The following is a 17,224-nucleotide window of genomic DNA, read 5'->3' on the forward strand; positions in this document are numbered from 1 at the left end:
AAAAAAAAAAACAAAAAAAACACAGCCTCAGTGCAAAGCATAGAAAGTACTGAACAGAAACAAACAAACGAGATGGATATCAAAGGTAAAGTGGAATCTTTCATTTATCACTTGTGCTTTCTCCACCTCCAGCACTTCTGAATTAGCTCATGCATGCCAAGTAGACGTTTTGTTTTTGTATACATATCTGCCAGGCTCCATGAACTTATCTGTTAGATGTGTTTACATATTTGTAGACAATAATCACATTTGAGTATTTTTCTAGCACACTATTTTTTCTCCAGAGCAGCTGTATTAATTCCAATAATTTACCTTCAAGTACACCATTCTCAAATGTTTATTAAATATTTTTCTTCCATCACTTCCTAGCTGCACTCAACTCAACATACAAACACATAAACCTCATGCACTGAACAGTTGTATTTCATCGATACTTTTATTTATAAACACAGATTGAAGGTGCTACAGAATTATCTTTTCTCTCCCTGTAAGCAATGGGAGGACTAGATTAATGTTAAGGCTTCAGCATAGAAACATAGCCACAGCTCCTTACTTCTTAAGGCTTCTGTCTTTTTAATCAATTTTGCCTTTAGCCAAGAACTGTAGTAATATAGAAATGGGCCTGTCAGATGTAATTTCACTTCCTCAGCCACTCCACTGGGAAGCATGGTGCCATGCTGCTCATCAATGTGGGTATAACTGCTGGGAAGCCTTTAGCCAAAGTACCATTTTCAGTGTCTCTGCTTGCATGCACAAATTTTAAACGAGATTGTTACAAATAAATAAATAAGTCATTCAGACATAGAACTCTTGCTCATATTCAGAGGAAAAACACAGATTGCTTAGCACTTGCAGAATACTCTGAGTTACCCCACTAAGTATAGGTCCCAGGACAGAACATTTTTTTGGAACGCATTGATTCTCTGTATCAGAGTGATATGTTACCTTGATTGCTTTTCTCATATCATTTAGTCCTCCAGCTGAAAATCAGTTATTCACAGACAGAAATGTATTGAGCCTGACCATTGTGGGAGCAAGCACTCAACAACACAGAAGTCTCTAGTACAGAGAACTGCGTATGTGGCAAACCATTGGCTGGATGAAAGCACCAAGAATTAAAAACACTTGCAAAAGCTCTGAGCTTTTACTGAAGTGATTTAGGAATAAAACCTGGGACTGTCAGGCTGCTCATATGCTTTCCTCTGAGGAGCAAGAAATTGCTCTTCCAGGTATGTAACTTGATTTGACACAGTCCTTTGGAATCATATTGTGCACACATTTTGAGAAATAGCGGGCACCACACAAGTCACTGCACGTTCTATGCTCACAGCAAAGCTGCTGCAGTCCCTCTGCCGCTGGCAATCTCAGGACATGTGAGAAGCACATAAAAAACAACTCAAACTTTTAAAGCTAGCCCCTCCTTGCTCTTTTTAACTCTGCGCTGATTGCATACCTGACAGCAATGCGGAAAACCACTGAAGGCAGGTCCTCTAAATACGCGCTCTCAGTGCTTTGTCAACAACCCTCTCGTGCAGCTTAACCTTCATACTGGCAAATCTTAACCCATGGAAGTTTACTGGCAAGAGAAGTAGGGTTTCTTGATTAACTCTACAGTGTACATATGGGAAGATTTCTCTGGAAGTACATTTAACTTTCCTATATGAAACCAGTACAAAGTGGAGAAGCAATGGCAACGGAGAGAATTTGTCCTAGTTTAGTTACCCTTGAAGAAAGCCAGCAAACTACAGTGCATACTGAATTACAAGAAAGCAATCTTTGTTTACTGGACTAAAACCTGCAGATCCAGAGAATGGAAGCAGTTTTATGTTGAGCCAGCCAAGAAAAACATCAGTTGCTCAGCATGGCATCCAGCTAAACTAATCTTTGTTTTCCACAGGAGATGCTTTTTCAATAATTTCTAAGAGCTAAAGGACTTCATTAAAAACCATGCAAGCATTGATCCAGATGTTAAGCCTCTCTATACAATGAGAAGCCCTCTTGGAAAGCTGTGAAGAATAATTGGTTCATTGTTATCTGGCCCTGAGAAAAAAGAATATTGTCTATTTATTTAATGTTACTATATGGAGGAATTTATTTCATTGTTCACCTACTGTTTGAAGTGAATTTAATTATAATTGTTTTATGTAATTAAAGTGTAGGTAAACACTCAGTTTCAACCTAAATGCCATACTGTAGCAGTGAAATTCATTATTGTTGCTAAATCTGACTTAAAAAATCGTAGTAGAGCATTCTTATGAGAAGTAAAACAGGGCTCATTTTTAAATAACCAATGCTAAGCAGAAGTAATACTGCTCAGTTGGTCCTTGGAAATCTTTATTCTTTTATTTCTCATAGTAATATTGATTTTCTATCAAAGTCTCTATCAAAATTAAACTAGGTCTCATGTTCCGATAAGAAAGGTTTCCTGATACCTGCCTAACCAAAGTCATCATCACTGTGCTTCACCACAGGCAGAAAATTCATTCTGTATACATTAAGTCCTCTTCTTCCTTCACTATAGTTTTAACCAAGTAACATACCTTCAGAGCAAGCAGGAGAAATGAAGTTTGTCTCACTTATCCTAAACACTGGATAGAAAACGACATATCTCAAATTCTTCTTACTTAAGACATAAGAAACTCCAAATACCTTAAGAGTTTTACATACCAGTTATAATAGACACATCCAGTCGAAACAACTAATGACAAAGAAAAATCCTTAAACTTTGTATCAGCACTTTCTACAAGAGATGTCGTGCAAAGCATTACACTTGAGAAAATATTAGATAATATTTTAGTTCCATAGCAATTGAACAGATAAACATGATGGGAAAAGGTGTTTCACCAGAAGCGCAATGACAGAAAGATCAGCATGATAGAAAGGCACTATAAAGGAAGGGAAAAAGATTGCTTACCCCTATCAGGAGACTACAGGTTCACAGGGAGCAACTCCACCAAGGAAGGATCTTCAGAAAGAAATCCTACCTCAGTAGCAGCCAGCCCTTAAATGATGTCTAAGAGAGGTGCAGCCAGGTTCCACCCCTTCCGGTCACACAGCTGAATTGCCTTCACCTGTGCTCCCAGGGCTGACTGGGTCCTTTCTCCAGGTGATCAATCAGTGGTTCAGGCCAAGACTCCTAAGTTAGCAAACAGGTTCATACAAAATAACTTCATCTGACATCTAAATGTCAGGTAAGATATTCATATAATTAGAGACAGGTGTCCAACATTTTAGCTGCACATTTGTAAAGGGTGGGATGTGACAATGTTTAAACTTTTTTCTAAGTTAATTTTGTAAAGTCTGAACTGTACTTACAATTGATAACCAAAGCATACTTTCTGAACCATCTCCAAACGGAGAAGGACATGAACACAACTCAAACTGCATTCTGCACCAACTCTTTTTTTTTTTTTTATTATATAAAATGTCTCTTCCTTCTTCAAAATTAAGGAGATATTTCTTTGCTATGTTCAGGCCTTTATGATTCATGCTTTTATTACTCATTTATCCTCAATTTAAACAATTAAAGAATACCTTGCAAATGTTTTGCTTTTTCTAAGAAAACGACATGAAGATCGGCTTTAAAAAGTATCTTCTTGGATAACAATTTGTCCTGTTAACTCCTCCGCAGATCCTATTTTTCAAATCTTGGAATTCAAGTTAAAATTCTGGTTTGGTAACATAGCACAGAGAGCAAAGAGCAAGAGCTGATTAGAAGAACCTGTGCTTTTCAGTAGACTTGAAAGTGCTTATCTGGGAATTGTAAAACACTGCAGACAGGATGTCATTTCTCCAGCTTTCATAGTCCATAACTAGTAAGCAGGAAAAACTAAAATTAATCATTGGCGATTAGTCACGATCATCTCAGGCAAGTAAGGTCATGAACTTCAGAAAAACAAAACACAGAATGACCAAATTTGACAGTAAAGAGAATAAGGATAATTTTTAATTTATCTCAATTTTTTTTTTTTTTTAAATGTTTACTAGTCCATTACTGCACAGTTTTGAGCCAAAGGCCAAAACAAGCAGTAACATAAAGGCAAGAAATTCTCATTAATCCTTGGTCAGTTTTTCTCTGAATTCCAACCATCGCCAGGAGAATTGTATTCAAACTTCCACAATTTCATGTTTTCATTGCTATATTAAAGGACTTTCTTTTTATGGTCAAAAGAGCAGCTGCAAACCACCAGCAGCCAAAGTATAGGAGATGGCAGGAAGAAACTCAAGGTAAATTGAAGCCATGGTTTCTCAGTCACAAAACAAACATGTTTACAGCAGCTACTAAATACATGTGGGATTTTTCTCTTAAATACATTTGTCCACCAACCACATTAATAGGTCGTGATCATTTGCTGAAAGGTTGCTTTGCCTGAACTTTGGCAGTCCTTTCAGCACGGAGGCTGCACACATACATTTCCCATGGCACATGTTTTGTCTGAAGAGGTGTAAGTGAATGCAATGGCTCGGGCTGGGTGTCATAAAACCAGAGGGCAGCCAGGTGACCACAAGCAATCAGGATGAAAAACTGGGTAAAAAAGCTTGTGAAAATACCGTGCCCTACAGCAAAATCGTAGCACATCGCATAGAGTCCAATATCTGGATACTATCTGTGATCAGACTTCCAACTGAAACAGCAGAAGCATGATATGTTTACAAGTAATGAAAGAGAAGATAAAGGGACTCAATAAACAAAACAAAATTGTTCTTGTTTGATGTAAAATGTGCCAGACTATCACACTAACAAGCAGCTCATAAGTGCTTATTAGTAGAGGTAGAGAGAGCAGAGAAAAAGGATAGATCTACAAATGCTGTGCATGCAAACATGCGTCCTCTGAATTCAACATATTAGCAAATTTTGACACTTGTTCTCAATGAAAAACCTTCTAACAAAACATATGCATGAAATCTGCATTGATATTAACAGAGAAATCCAGGCAGAAATTGACTTAGAAACACTGCTTTCATGCCAGTCAGTTTTTCCCAATTTCATTTGGACCAGCAATAATTTACTGAAAAGTACAAAAATGATAGATTTCTGAAGATCACATCTTGAAGTAAATGGCATTGTTCTGTCTGGGGAAAGAATTTACCATCATTTCTCTTACATGCTTGGTACAGTTGGATCAATGCAGCTTCAAGCTAAAGCCTCAACTCCAGAGTTCTCCTGCAGAGCTCTCTGGACACAGGCTCACATGCCTGATGCAAGGAGCTGCTAGGCAGTGCTTTCTGGCATAGGAAAAGCAAACTCTGTCTGTAAACAAAAGTATGCTATTTCTTCACAGCTTTGGCAAATGAAAGCAGCGTTGATCTTCTCTTAATTTATCTCACCTTTCAGATTTCTAGGTATTTGGATTAATTTGGAAAGTGTTTTTAAATAAATGCAGAAGTAAGTCGGAAGTTAAATAAATCTGTGTTAAGTTTCAGGTTGGGGAGAGCGTCCTATTATTTTCTGGTCAGATCACAACAACTGAACTTGTGTCCTAAGCCACTTTTGATTGGTACAATATCAATGACAACTGCCGGTAATGGTCAAGAGTCAAAATTTAAAGGAAACCAATTCTCTTCTCCTACCTCACTTCTAACAGGAAGAAATTGTATTGGAAAGCTCTTTGTGGAACAATGCAATGCTGCAGCAGACACAGGAAACCACATCAATCAAAATCAAATGCAAACGTCATAAAATGTATTTGACAGCCCTGAAAAGTGGCTCAGCAATGACCAAACCTCTAGCCATCAAGCATCTCTGATGACAACACCCAGATAAAGATTATTTAATATTCTGAGGTCTCCAGCAGGGCAGTGGTTAGCTATCATCCCTGTTTTACAGCTGAAATAGTCGTTTTTTTGTTCCCCACCTAAGATCCAAACCCAAAATCCAAACCAAATGTGCACTCTTTTCACCTAAAGATCTGCTACAGAATCTGCACAGGTACTATTAGTAGAGCCATTGAAACGTCTGCCTTCCATCTCTGGAAACACATAGATCAGGAAAATAGTTATTAAGCCTTTACTAGGTAATATTCACTTACAAACAAGATTTCCTAGCTTTCAGATACATTCATGGTTACGGTTCTGCCCTCTGTAGTTGGAGAGGAGGGTTATATTTGTAACTTTTTACTTACTGCCCACAGTTCACCCCCATGTCGGGCTGCTCACACACATTTCTGCAGCCTGCAGTAGTCCTCCGGAACACTCTTCTGCCTCAGCTGAGCAGCTGCAGTTAATAGCCAATCCACCTGTCACCTTCCTATCACTCCTCTGGTGTTCCAATCCTTACATACGGCTTTACATTTCCTAAGGAGAAGCAAAAAAAAAAAAAATCACCTGACGCACGCACACTTTCAAAGAGAAAACTACATTTATTACCATTAGAAGTTTAAACATCTTCTTTATTTCAGAGACATATACTGGATTTCTATTAAAACATTTTCTTCAACTGACATGGGAAACTGCAGTAAGAGAAGATATTGATTGCTCCATGCAGCCACTCCATTGTTGGCTTTAACAACACTGTCAGACTGCTTCATCTATCTTGCTAATATATTTGGCAACGCCCCATCCATAGGCTATCATTTACACAACCATCCAACATTTCCTATTTTAAATTCTCATTCTCCCACGTTTGTGCAGCTACCTATATAGTTCCCTTTACAGCCAACAGATTGCTTTATCCATTTGAATTTCTGAAGTAGGGAAAAAAAAGCCTGAGGCAAGGATTCTTAATGGAGCCACACATACATCCCTTTAGCCTCTTCTTCTTTCATTGGAAACCTATCTCAAACCTGTAGATTTAAGTTTTGCCAAGCATCAGAGCACAATAATAGAGTGTCACTCCACAATTTGTGCTTTAAAATGGAAGAGATCAAGGATTTCACCCAAACAAATGGTGTTCAAAACACTGAAACTGGCTCCAGTGCTGAGCATGGTGTTCCAAGCATTCCTACAGGATGCTGCTCCTCAGCTCCATGCCGAGCCATTGGGCAACACCTTAAAGCTTTTGGGGCACGTGAGAGAAATATCAACTTCCAGAGAATTACTTGTTCTGCAGTTGTTTAAGCAAGCTTATATGTGATCAACTTTTACATCAGGGAATTTTTCATGCAAAAATGATCGTGAGGGATGAGGGCTCACTAATTACTCTATGCAATTAGTCCCCCAAAGTAGCACTAGAGTATTTTCCCATGTGATCCAATCTGCAGAAATACAAAGTGTGTCTGAAAGAAAATAATTTTCTCCCAGAGACGTTGAAAACAGCAAGGCATCATGTTGGGGCAGAAAGAGGGTTGAAAGTGAAAAGGAGACTAAAGGAATTTTAAATAATTATCCTATTCTTTTTAAAACCCCTGACTTTTCCAGGAGGAAGGGACACCTGCCATGAAGGATACATAGGTTCTTCTCTTGCCCTACAGGGTTTATTGAGAAGAATCCTGCCCCAGATTTTCCAAAGCCCAGTCTGCAGGACATGTATGGGCTGTTCAAATCCCCGTCACCTAAGTAAATAAAGGATGCATAGCTCCATGTCCACAGCAGTGAAATCATGGTGGGACGCTCTTTGGCTAAGCTCCCATTTCAGGAGATCTGCCCATTTTCAGGTTATTGGGCTGTTTTAAGAGAGATTACATAGCCTGATTACAAGTCAACACTTGAGCTTGCAATACAAACCTAACCCATACTTAAGAACTTCTGTTTGTCATTTTTGCTTTTCAACCCTAAAATTTTATAATTTTGTTCTGTAGCTGTTAGTTTACTCATTAAATTCAAGAGAAAGAACACCGAGTGCCATACTTGCTGCCATCCTTGATCATAACTCAGAAACGAGCTGTTTAATGTGCAGTCTGTGGCACATTGACTAGTTCAGTTACCATCTCACTGGTACACTGCTACTGCTGTTATCTTTGCTCTGTCAGCGTCTTCTACAGGCTAATAGTTTCACTGCATTCTAAAAACATGTATGTGGCCAAATTATTTAACCACAACTCCAAGTTTTAACAAGCTCACTGGCATGTGAAATTACTCATCTGCTGAATTAGATCCTTGGATGACAAAGACCATTTAGTATTGAGAACGTGCAACCAACAAAGTTCAGACTGGTAGCTTACAGTTCATTTTGTTTCTTCCTTACATGTTAATAAAAGCACACCAGAGGTGCCTACTCAATAATGATTAAATTCCCACAGATCATCAGTCACAGGTATAGCTAATCTTCTGAATTATCCTTATATTAAAGTAATGAAAAGAATGATTTAAAAGCAAGAAGAGGAGTTTGCACGCTTTTTGTCAACACGACAAGCTCAAGAGTTTCCAGTTGCTTGGTAAAATTTTTAGGAGTGAAGCAAACTGACTTTAAGAAAAAAGAAGTCTGAATTAAGAAGGAGGAATGCAACTGCCAAGTTTTTAGTCTTCCTACAGCTGAATAAAATAGAAAAGTCATAAGAAACGTGATCCCTTCTATTTAGCTGAGCTAAATAGGATTTTAACATGTCAAGAAATGGCATGAGAACTGAGTAAATTCAAGAAGATGAACACATGTGAAGTGCCATGTAATAGCTTAAAATAAAGCAAAACATCTGGTGGCCAATATTTGGCCAATTCTGTCTTCAAAACAAATGCAAACATTGACAAAAACCTTCTTATATAACACATTTTTGAGGAAAGGTAGATACATTTATCCATACTAGGATTAAGCCTGTAAAAATAAGAAGATAGGAAGAGAGGAGAGAACAGATACAAAGTGGAAACGGGCAGTCATTGCTGAGAAATCACTGTTCTCAGTTTATCAGGAAAAGCAAGGAACACAGGAATAGCCAGTTTAACGATGTATTTCCAGTGTCTGTTATTGAAGGAGCAATGATTTATCAGTTATTAAGTGAGCAAAAAAGAATTTGATTAACCAATCAAGAATTTACAACCTCGGCTATCCATAAAGCATTTCACTGTAAGCGCATAAATGAATTTTGAATGTATGCATAGCAATTGTAACTCTTACGCAGTGTTCTGTAAAATCATAATGAACTGAACTCTATTGAGAAAAGGAAGTAAGCTACTATAAAAAGAGAGAGAGTCCATCTGGATGTGAAATACTTGCAAGATAAAATATAAAGAGTAAAAAGGTACAAAGTTAATGGCAAATCTGTGCTTCATCATATTCTTATAAAGACAGCAGCTACCAGCTACATACAGCTGTTCTTGTGTAATGTCACAATGATGGCAATGAGCAGCAATGCAAGGCTTCACTATGCTGAAAAGGCAAAACATAACTCTAAGAAGCCTCTTGTGGTCAACACCCTGCCATCCTTCATGATCTCCACTACTTCTGGAAGTCTACCAGAGACACTTGTAAGAGAAACTTCTGCTGCGACTGCATTAAAACACTGCAATGCAATATCACAGAAAAGTCAGAACCAAGTTCTTATACAACAAGGTTACAGTGGAGTAAGAATTCAGAATTAATTATGTAGTTAGACATGAACAAAGCAAAATTATTGTTTCACATCTGTGAGTCCGTGACTTCTACTACTACCCATTTACTGTTCAGCAGGCAGCCTCTCATACACAGATTATTTTTTAAACTTCTCATATTTGATAACTACATTCCAAACGTTTCTGTAAAGAAAGGATTCATCATGGAAAAGACTGTCCAAAATGATGTTAGTTTGTTTTTAATTAAACTGTACTCCCCTGTCCCACCCTGGTATTTATGTCAAAAATAGATGAAGACAAACGGTAAATCTTCCCTGCCACATCACTGAAGAGATTTAGTGAGTGGGATTTATTACTGCCACGGGGACCTTGACTCAGCACCTCTAGGACACTGCTCTCTGCTCAGGGCAATGCATGCCAGTCAAACATGCAGCATTTGTCCCCCAGGGAGCAGAGTTATCAGAGAGATTATATCCCTCTGTTGTTCTCAAACCTGCTGCAGTGGGAGCCCTGCAGGATGCTACAGGTCCAAGTGCTCTGACTGGAATCATCAGCAGAGTTAAACATTTCTCCTATGTTGCTGACATCTCCCCAGAGGAGTCACGGCTAGATGTGGTTGTCTGTTTGAGAAACATTTAGTTTAAAGCATGGATACCAGCACATAGCTAGGCAAGCCATAACCTGCTGGTTTTGGATCATTACTTTGAAAAAGTTACCTGCGAGTAGGACATGCAAAATATAGTCTGGAGAAGTAGAGAAAACTCTGAACTGAGGGTGAGACTAGCTATTGACTCTATACATTTTTGATCATATCCTCAGGGAACTTATGCCCAAATGGGAGAACAGAGGCAAGGGCTGCAGAGGAGCTGGGTCCACATGGCAGGAGCCACCCCATGCCGTGAAGGAGAAGACCACAAGAGTCCTGGAGCTCTTTAAGGGATATTGGCCTATGGAAGAGTGTAGCCAGTGTAGAGTCTGATTTTTGGATATTTCAAAAATGTTTTATCTGAAAGGAAATAATACTCACATTAATCTTGAAAGAAATTGAAATCTCTATCTTGACAGCTTGCTGTTTCTTCACTCTCAAGGTTTTTACTTTTGGGCTTACTTACAGAAGCCTGCAGATGACAGGTCTGTACTTTGTTACAGTTAAAAAAGTAGCAAGAAGTGCAAACAGAAACATGCCCTTGCAGGAGTGCTATTCCATCAGAAGGATAACTAATAGGAAGGTCATATTCTATCCTTTTTCTACCTTTCCTCTCAGGCACCTTATTTGTTACAGCCACAAAAATTTAGGAAGAAAAATTAGGGCATCGTGTAATGACTCACAGTAAAGCACAGCAGAAGCATCCATCATCCACATCTTCAAAAACACACAAACTTCCAAGGACACCAATGAGAAATATTTGTATTTTAGCTGGAAATCCGATTTAGAAATTTAACATCCTAGCCTTCTGACCAGAAAGCAAGAGAAAAAGCTGTATCAAAGCCATTTTTTTAGTAGTCCGAACATGGGACTTCTATTGATGTGAAAATACACCCTTTCATATAAGCAGTTCTATTATTTGTAACACAAAAAACCATAAGGAAATATGAGCAAGAGTAAAACAGAGCCAAGCAGGCTAGGTTTGCTCATCTCCCTGAACTGGGAATGAAATAGCAGCATCGGAAGCTGGAGAAGACTTCGTATGATTTATCCTTTGTCTGAATAGTCCTAGATCAACTCTCTAATGATTCTCACACACAGTGCTAGTAGGCTTTCTGGAAATAACAAAAGGGAAGCCACTGAATGCAAGCTTTGTCCAGTGATACACAGCAAATGAAAAAGAAAAGGCATTGAAACATCTCTAGGAAAAAGAAACCCAGCAGACAAACGTCTGTCAGCTACAAAAATCATGTACAGGTAATGAGCAGAGGACTAGGCACATTGTACTGTATTTTTAGATGTGCAGAAGCACTTGATAAAAGAATCCATATTTTACAAACTAAGGAAAACTCCCTTCAATTCTTGGAGTCAAGATCTCATTGTGTGTGACAGCAATGCTGTGATAAAGGCAAGTGCTTAAGCTAGCAGGACTTCCACTGGGAATTCAGTGTGTCCTTTTCACCATTTTGTATCTCCTTTTATACTCTTTGGAGGAAAATGAAGTGCTTTCATATTCTCTTTAACAAAAAGAAAATATATTTTTTTAAAACTCACAAAACAAACAAACAAACAAAAAAACCATATTCCAATAACACCAGCTGAATTTCTGTTTAACTTAGGATCTGCCAAGATTGTTAGTAAACTGTTGCAGATTTCCCAACTACCCCAAATTCAAGAATAAACAGTACAGCAGAAGGACATAGAAAAGCAGAAGGACATAGAAAAAGCGATTGCGAAAAAGAAAAATGTTTATTAAGAGTTTAGATTCTCTTGATGCAGGTAGCTTACTGATTAAAAAACACTTTAAACGTATTTTTAATCATGCGCTATTTGCGTTATTTAACTTCAAACCATTTGAAAACAACATTAAAACAAAGTATTATCTTTCCTTCCCTCTCTTTTTAGCTTTCTGTATCAGTAAATTAACATACCATGAGTCATATTTGAACTGTAGGGCCGTTCTACGCGTTTAGTAGTCACAGTAGCCGCTGTATCTACTGTGGAAATGGCAGTAGGGAAAGAATTTTAGCAATAGGAAAAAATAATGTTACTCTGTTGATATGACTTCTGGATAATAGAAAACTAGATACTGAACCAGGTTTGATGAAACTGAAAGTAACTTTAAAAAGGAGGGAAGCTGGCAGCAAGCTCAGTATCTTGGCTTTAGGGCATTGGGAGCATATTTCATTTTGGAGACTGTTTGCTGATATTCTCTAAGTGAACATTTCCTGAAAGTTTTTATGTTCTGGAAACAAGGGGCAGGGTGAGGTTTAGTTATTTTCTTGCAAACTCCCTGCTAGCTAGTTTTTGACAGCTCTTCTGCATAATGACGAACACACAGGACAGCATTTTAATGAAGCCACATCTTAACTTCCTCCAGAGAGGAAAATATTGCTTGGCATTCAGAGCATGCGTACTTCTCATCTGCAGATGTATTATCCACATCAATTTTATCTACATAAAGTCAGCTTCTTTCTCTTACAGAAGAGAAGCACTCACGGGATAACTAGAACCACAAATACTGTGTAAGAACCATTAGTGAGAAATCATTCATTAAGCCTGAACATTGCCTTGGCAGCCCCATCCTGCCAACGTGATTGGCCAAGAAAGGTGCTGCTTTACACAGCAGATAGTGCATATCTCGACTAGTGCACCTTCCTACTCATTCCCAGCAGGGAATCGCTGTGCTTTCATTATGAGCATGCCTACATGCACCATGACTCCAAAGGAGCACTACCTGCAGCACAAGCAGGTGGGGCCTGATGCCTCTATCCATAGAGTCGGCAAGGGTCCCAACTGCTTTCCAACGTTCCAAGATATGCTCTGGCAGAGGAGCAATCATGGCAGTTTTTGAGTTTTCCTTATGAGTTTTAGTTTTAGTTCACTTGTATGTGCAGAGTAACTTGTGATCCAGACTCCTTACACATTTATAAGAAATCAGGATGTAGTAAGAATGTAAACATGCCATCTATGAATAACATTAGACCAAATGCAAGAGTTATTCCTAAGAAAACCAGAAAATTATCATGCTTGTCATAAACCTTGCTAGAAATAAAGACCACAGTGTCTATGCAGTCACAAGGAGTTGAAGGAGTTCAGGACCATGTCCATTTCAAGACATTTCAAGATAAAAGGGCTGAAACAAAAAAGCAGGCTGTGGTACAAACTCTCACCAACAAAATTGCTTTTTTGTTGATACGATGTTGTTATGAGATCAGTTTAATGGCATAAGGTGTAACTGTGGGCCAAGCTAAAGATATATTGGAAAGAAATTATGAATGCTTGTATGGGGCTGCTGAATCACAGCCTGAACCTTTGATTGATCACCTGAGGCGAGCAATGAGTCAGCCACGGGAGTACAGATGAAGGCAATTCACCTGTGCTGCAGGAAGGGCTGGAGCCTGGCTGCACCTCTCCTAGACCCATTTTGGAGCTGACTGCCAGTGGGGAAGGATCTCTCTGGAGATCTGCTCCATCAGGAGTTCATCTCGTGAGCCCAGGACAGGGTGAGTGACTTTCTTTTATTTCCTCCAATATAAATTATATTAGCCAAGCTCCTGGATATATATATATACACACACACACACACGCACACCATCTGTTTATCCATTGATTAAACAATGCTTTATATCTCAAAACAACAGATCAAAGTGTAGCTTAATGTTAATAATAGCTTAACGTTAATTAAGGGAAGAATTCAGCTAGGGCACATGTACAGGAGGAAGTCTGGAACAAGGGCCAGAGCCATGTGGCAGAAGCCTGGATTGTAAGTGTCCTCAGATCGAAGGGACCCACAAGGATCAATGAGTCCATCTCTTACCTCCACAACTTGCACATAGGACCACCCAAAATTCAAACCCTATGTCTGAGAGCCTTGCCCAAATGCTCCTTGAATTCCAGCAGGTTGGAGCCTGGTGACCTCTGATGCAGATACTTAGCAACTTTGTGCTTCCCAGACAAACCAAGGACAATGTTTTGTCCTGTTGGACAGAGCCATCCTCTTGGAGAGGAAACCGCTTACACACAGCGAGTTTAAATGTGCTTGGGCAATCTCTTATACAGGGAGAGCAACTCAATCACATTAGTAGGTGCTTCGCAGACACAGAAGTCCTATAACTACAGAGTTAAGCAGGTTTTGGATATTCTTAGTGGTTACTGGTTACAGAACTTGTTGCCCTTACTGCCTAGTTACAAATAAGTTATATTTAACACATCAAGTTTTTCCAAGGCCATTTTCCAAGGGAAACGTTGCGTGGCCCATCAACAAAGATTTTCTCTGTTGCCTTCAGTAACAGCTACTGAATATCTTCCAATATCTGCTTAGGCTTTTCCCTCTCAGTTTGCATACCTTCAGCAGGTATTTACATTAGCCAAGGAGCCCCAGCAAGGAGCACAGTGCTAATTCATTAAATTTTACTATTATTTGTTAATGTTTGAGTTAAGCATGAAAAGCCGATGGAAAAAAATAACCCCTAAAAGATGCATGAGGCATATGGAATGTAACTAATATGTTGATTAATAAATCCTACAGTCAGAGCTGTATCTTTATTGCTTTTTTAAAAATAATAATTAAAAAATAATAACAACAAAGAAACACCTACAGGACTGATGAAGCAAGCAGCAATTTCTTTCTCCTTGCAGCTATACTACACTGCAAATGTTCACCCTATCATGAAGTTGCAGTTTATGGATATAAACAGCATGAGAGTTAGACAGCTTTCAGAAATCCCAGAAAGGACCAGGCTTTTCAGAGGAAACCACATCACCTTAGGCCGTGTACTTGTCAGCTCTACCCCCAGTCAAATCAGGGAAGAACAAGAATGAGAGATCTCCAGAAAACACACCAGTATAACACCCCGTCCCCCAAATAACAATATGTTAATGCTTTGCACAGTGCTATTCTGGTCCCATCACAAACTAAGGGATCTAAACCATAGCAATGCATCCTACCAAGCTACAGTTGCAGGATTGTAAAGCCTCCTTCCAGATTCCTGAGCTTGCTTCCAAGATTTCATGCTACTGTTTAATTTTCTGCTGGAAGAAACTTCACACAAGGTAAGATGCTATTTTCAATTCCATGCTTGGGTTCTAAATGTTTAACTCATTTTCTGGAGATTTGTACACGTATGTAGATATTAATCACGCCTCAATATCCCAACTTCCAAACCGGATGCTTGTAGTGAACATTGGGTGTCTCAGTTTTTTGAGAGACATGAAAATATGAAGCTTTCACCTGTTTTCCCTAAGAACCTTTTCCTCATCCTTTTCTTTACAGTTAATGTCAATTCCACAGAGGGAAAGAAAAGAAATACCCTTCCCTAATTTTAACCAACTTTGCCCAGGCTTTTAGCGTAACTCACACTATGCAGCTTCACAGGGCTCAGGAGTAGTGGTTGCACCAGTTCCTTACCTCCAGACTTACAGGTCAGACCAGACAATGGGATTTAGCTCAGCAATTACTTCTGTCTCTCTCAGCCTTAGCAGAACTAAATACTAAATGCAAGGGGAAATATCCCTACGAGATTTTTTTTTTTAACATCTGAACACAGTTAATAGAATTAGAACAGTGAATTATTACAGAAGTAGATAGCTTATTATAAATTTGTTATGGGACACTAAAATTAAATCGCCTTTGTATACTCTTTACAAGCTACCTGCAGGAGAAACATCAGGGCTTTAAGGATGACTAATAATTGGCCTCTCCTCTGCTTACCAGGAGAGGTTTTATTGAGTGCTTGGAAGCAGAAGGTGCAAATTTCTCCTTATCAAGGCTATGCTGAAGCATTATCGATTGTAAAGTAATTGATGTAAAAATCCAGTTGCCTGTGAAGTTGTTACCTTGTCTTGAAAGCGAACCAACACAAAATACATTTTAGTATGGTATCATATGCAAGCCCCAGTGATTTGCACTGCTGTAATTAGACATTTCTGAAGTTTCTCTTAGTGCAGCTTCTGTCCGAGAGGCACATAAGGTTTTGCATACAGTTTGTGTGGCCTCCAGAACATTCCTTCAAAGCCTAAAAGAGAAGAGAGATGGATTGGCTTTTAATCATGGTTGCACAGTGGTGGTAAGGAACTGACCTGCTCTTAGTTCTAACTATGAATAGTTCTTTTCATCATGGTAACCATTTTAATGGCCTATGAGGAGTCAAATCTCCATATTATAATTTTGTTTTCTCTTAACATAAAATTTCAGATTACTTTTTCTTATAAACAATGCTCCATGGCTTCCTGGCATGCTATATGCTAGGGCTCTTTTTACAGCTACATCATCCTCTGGAAACCTTTGAAATCAATCTGTACTTAAAAAATTCCAAAGAGGATTGAAGTCCTCACCTGCAATCAGGATAGTGAATGTATGTACTATGGGCAGAGGAAACTGACAAATACCCACTTGTAGATAGGAAAGACACATTAGTCAGTATTGCTGTATGAGAGGAAGTTAGAGCCTTCATAAATTTATAGCTAGGCATTAAATACACAGAGAAATGGTTTCTTTCTTACCCGAAGTTATCTTTGACTGATTTACATCTTGAAGTGTGAGCAATAGATTCTGCCTCCTGCTCTGTCACGTATCCTCTTCAACTACATCACTGTACTGACACCACAAAATACACAGTGGCATTTCTGCCTGGTGGAGGAATGAGTCATATCACTTCAGCTTTGAACCTCAGCAAATCTCACTTAAATTTTAGAGCGGAACAGGATTTGATGCCTGTGCAAGGTGATGCATGCAGACATTTAGGGGCTGAGTTAGATTTTTTTTTCTAAAGAAAAAGAATATAATTCACAAACTATTGAACACAACAGCAGGTTTTTAGCTCATCTGTACAAGTCTTACTGTTAATTCACTCTAAATTATCAGTAGAGAAACCTTCTGCTCTCTGCTTATTGAGCACTTCCAGAACACCCCTGCATTGAGGAGATCCATTCCCCTCCATGACTTGTCCATAGCCCCAGTGTACAATCAATGAATATACAGATGACATAGTTGTACAATTGTACAATCACTGAATATACAGATGACATAGTATATCCAGAAGTTTGGCTGACGTAATTATTATACTAGAATAAGAAAGAAGGACACTCACTCTATCCAGGACTCATGTGGGAAACTCTGGTGGAGTAAATCTCCAGAAAAGATCCTTCCCTACTGGC

At 38.8% G+C, this 17,224-nt stretch overlaps 2 long non-coding RNA genes across 4 annotated transcripts in view; both read right to left on the reverse strand.

Moving 5' to 3' along the window:
• LOC109368970 overlaps positions 1-2,972 on the reverse strand; it is a 14,237-nt gene extending 11,265 nt beyond the window's left edge. Inside the window, exon 1 of one of the 2 annotated variants that reach the window (XR_002117481.1) lies at positions 2,915-2,972. This is a non-coding gene — a long non-coding RNA (uncharacterized LOC109368970). The remainder of the gene's footprint in view (positions 1-2,914) is intronic. The other variant, XR_002117482.1, reaches the window with a different exon arrangement.
• Positions 2,973-4,048: 1,076 nt separating this feature from the next.
• LOC109368969 lies at positions 4,049-17,219 on the reverse strand. Of its 2 annotated transcripts, XR_002117480.1 has the most exons (4): positions 17,158-17,219; positions 16,571-16,697; positions 15,905-16,083; positions 4,049-6,294 (listed from the first exon to the last, which is right to left on the reverse strand). It is a non-coding gene; the product is annotated as an uncharacterized LOC109368969 (long non-coding RNA). The 2 variants fall into 2 exon arrangements; XR_004160430.1 differs by lacking the exon at positions 4,049-6,294 and having other exon boundaries at positions 15,662-16,083.
• Between the last annotated feature and the right edge of the window lie 5 nt (positions 17,220-17,224).

This window comes from Meleagris gallopavo, chromosome 8 (genome assembly GCF_000146605.3).
Source record: "Meleagris gallopavo isolate NT-WF06-2002-E0010 breed Aviagen turkey brand Nicholas breeding stock chromosome 8, Turkey_5.1, whole genome shotgun sequence".
NCBI lineage: Eukaryota > Metazoa > Chordata > Aves > Galliformes > Phasianidae > Meleagris > Meleagris gallopavo.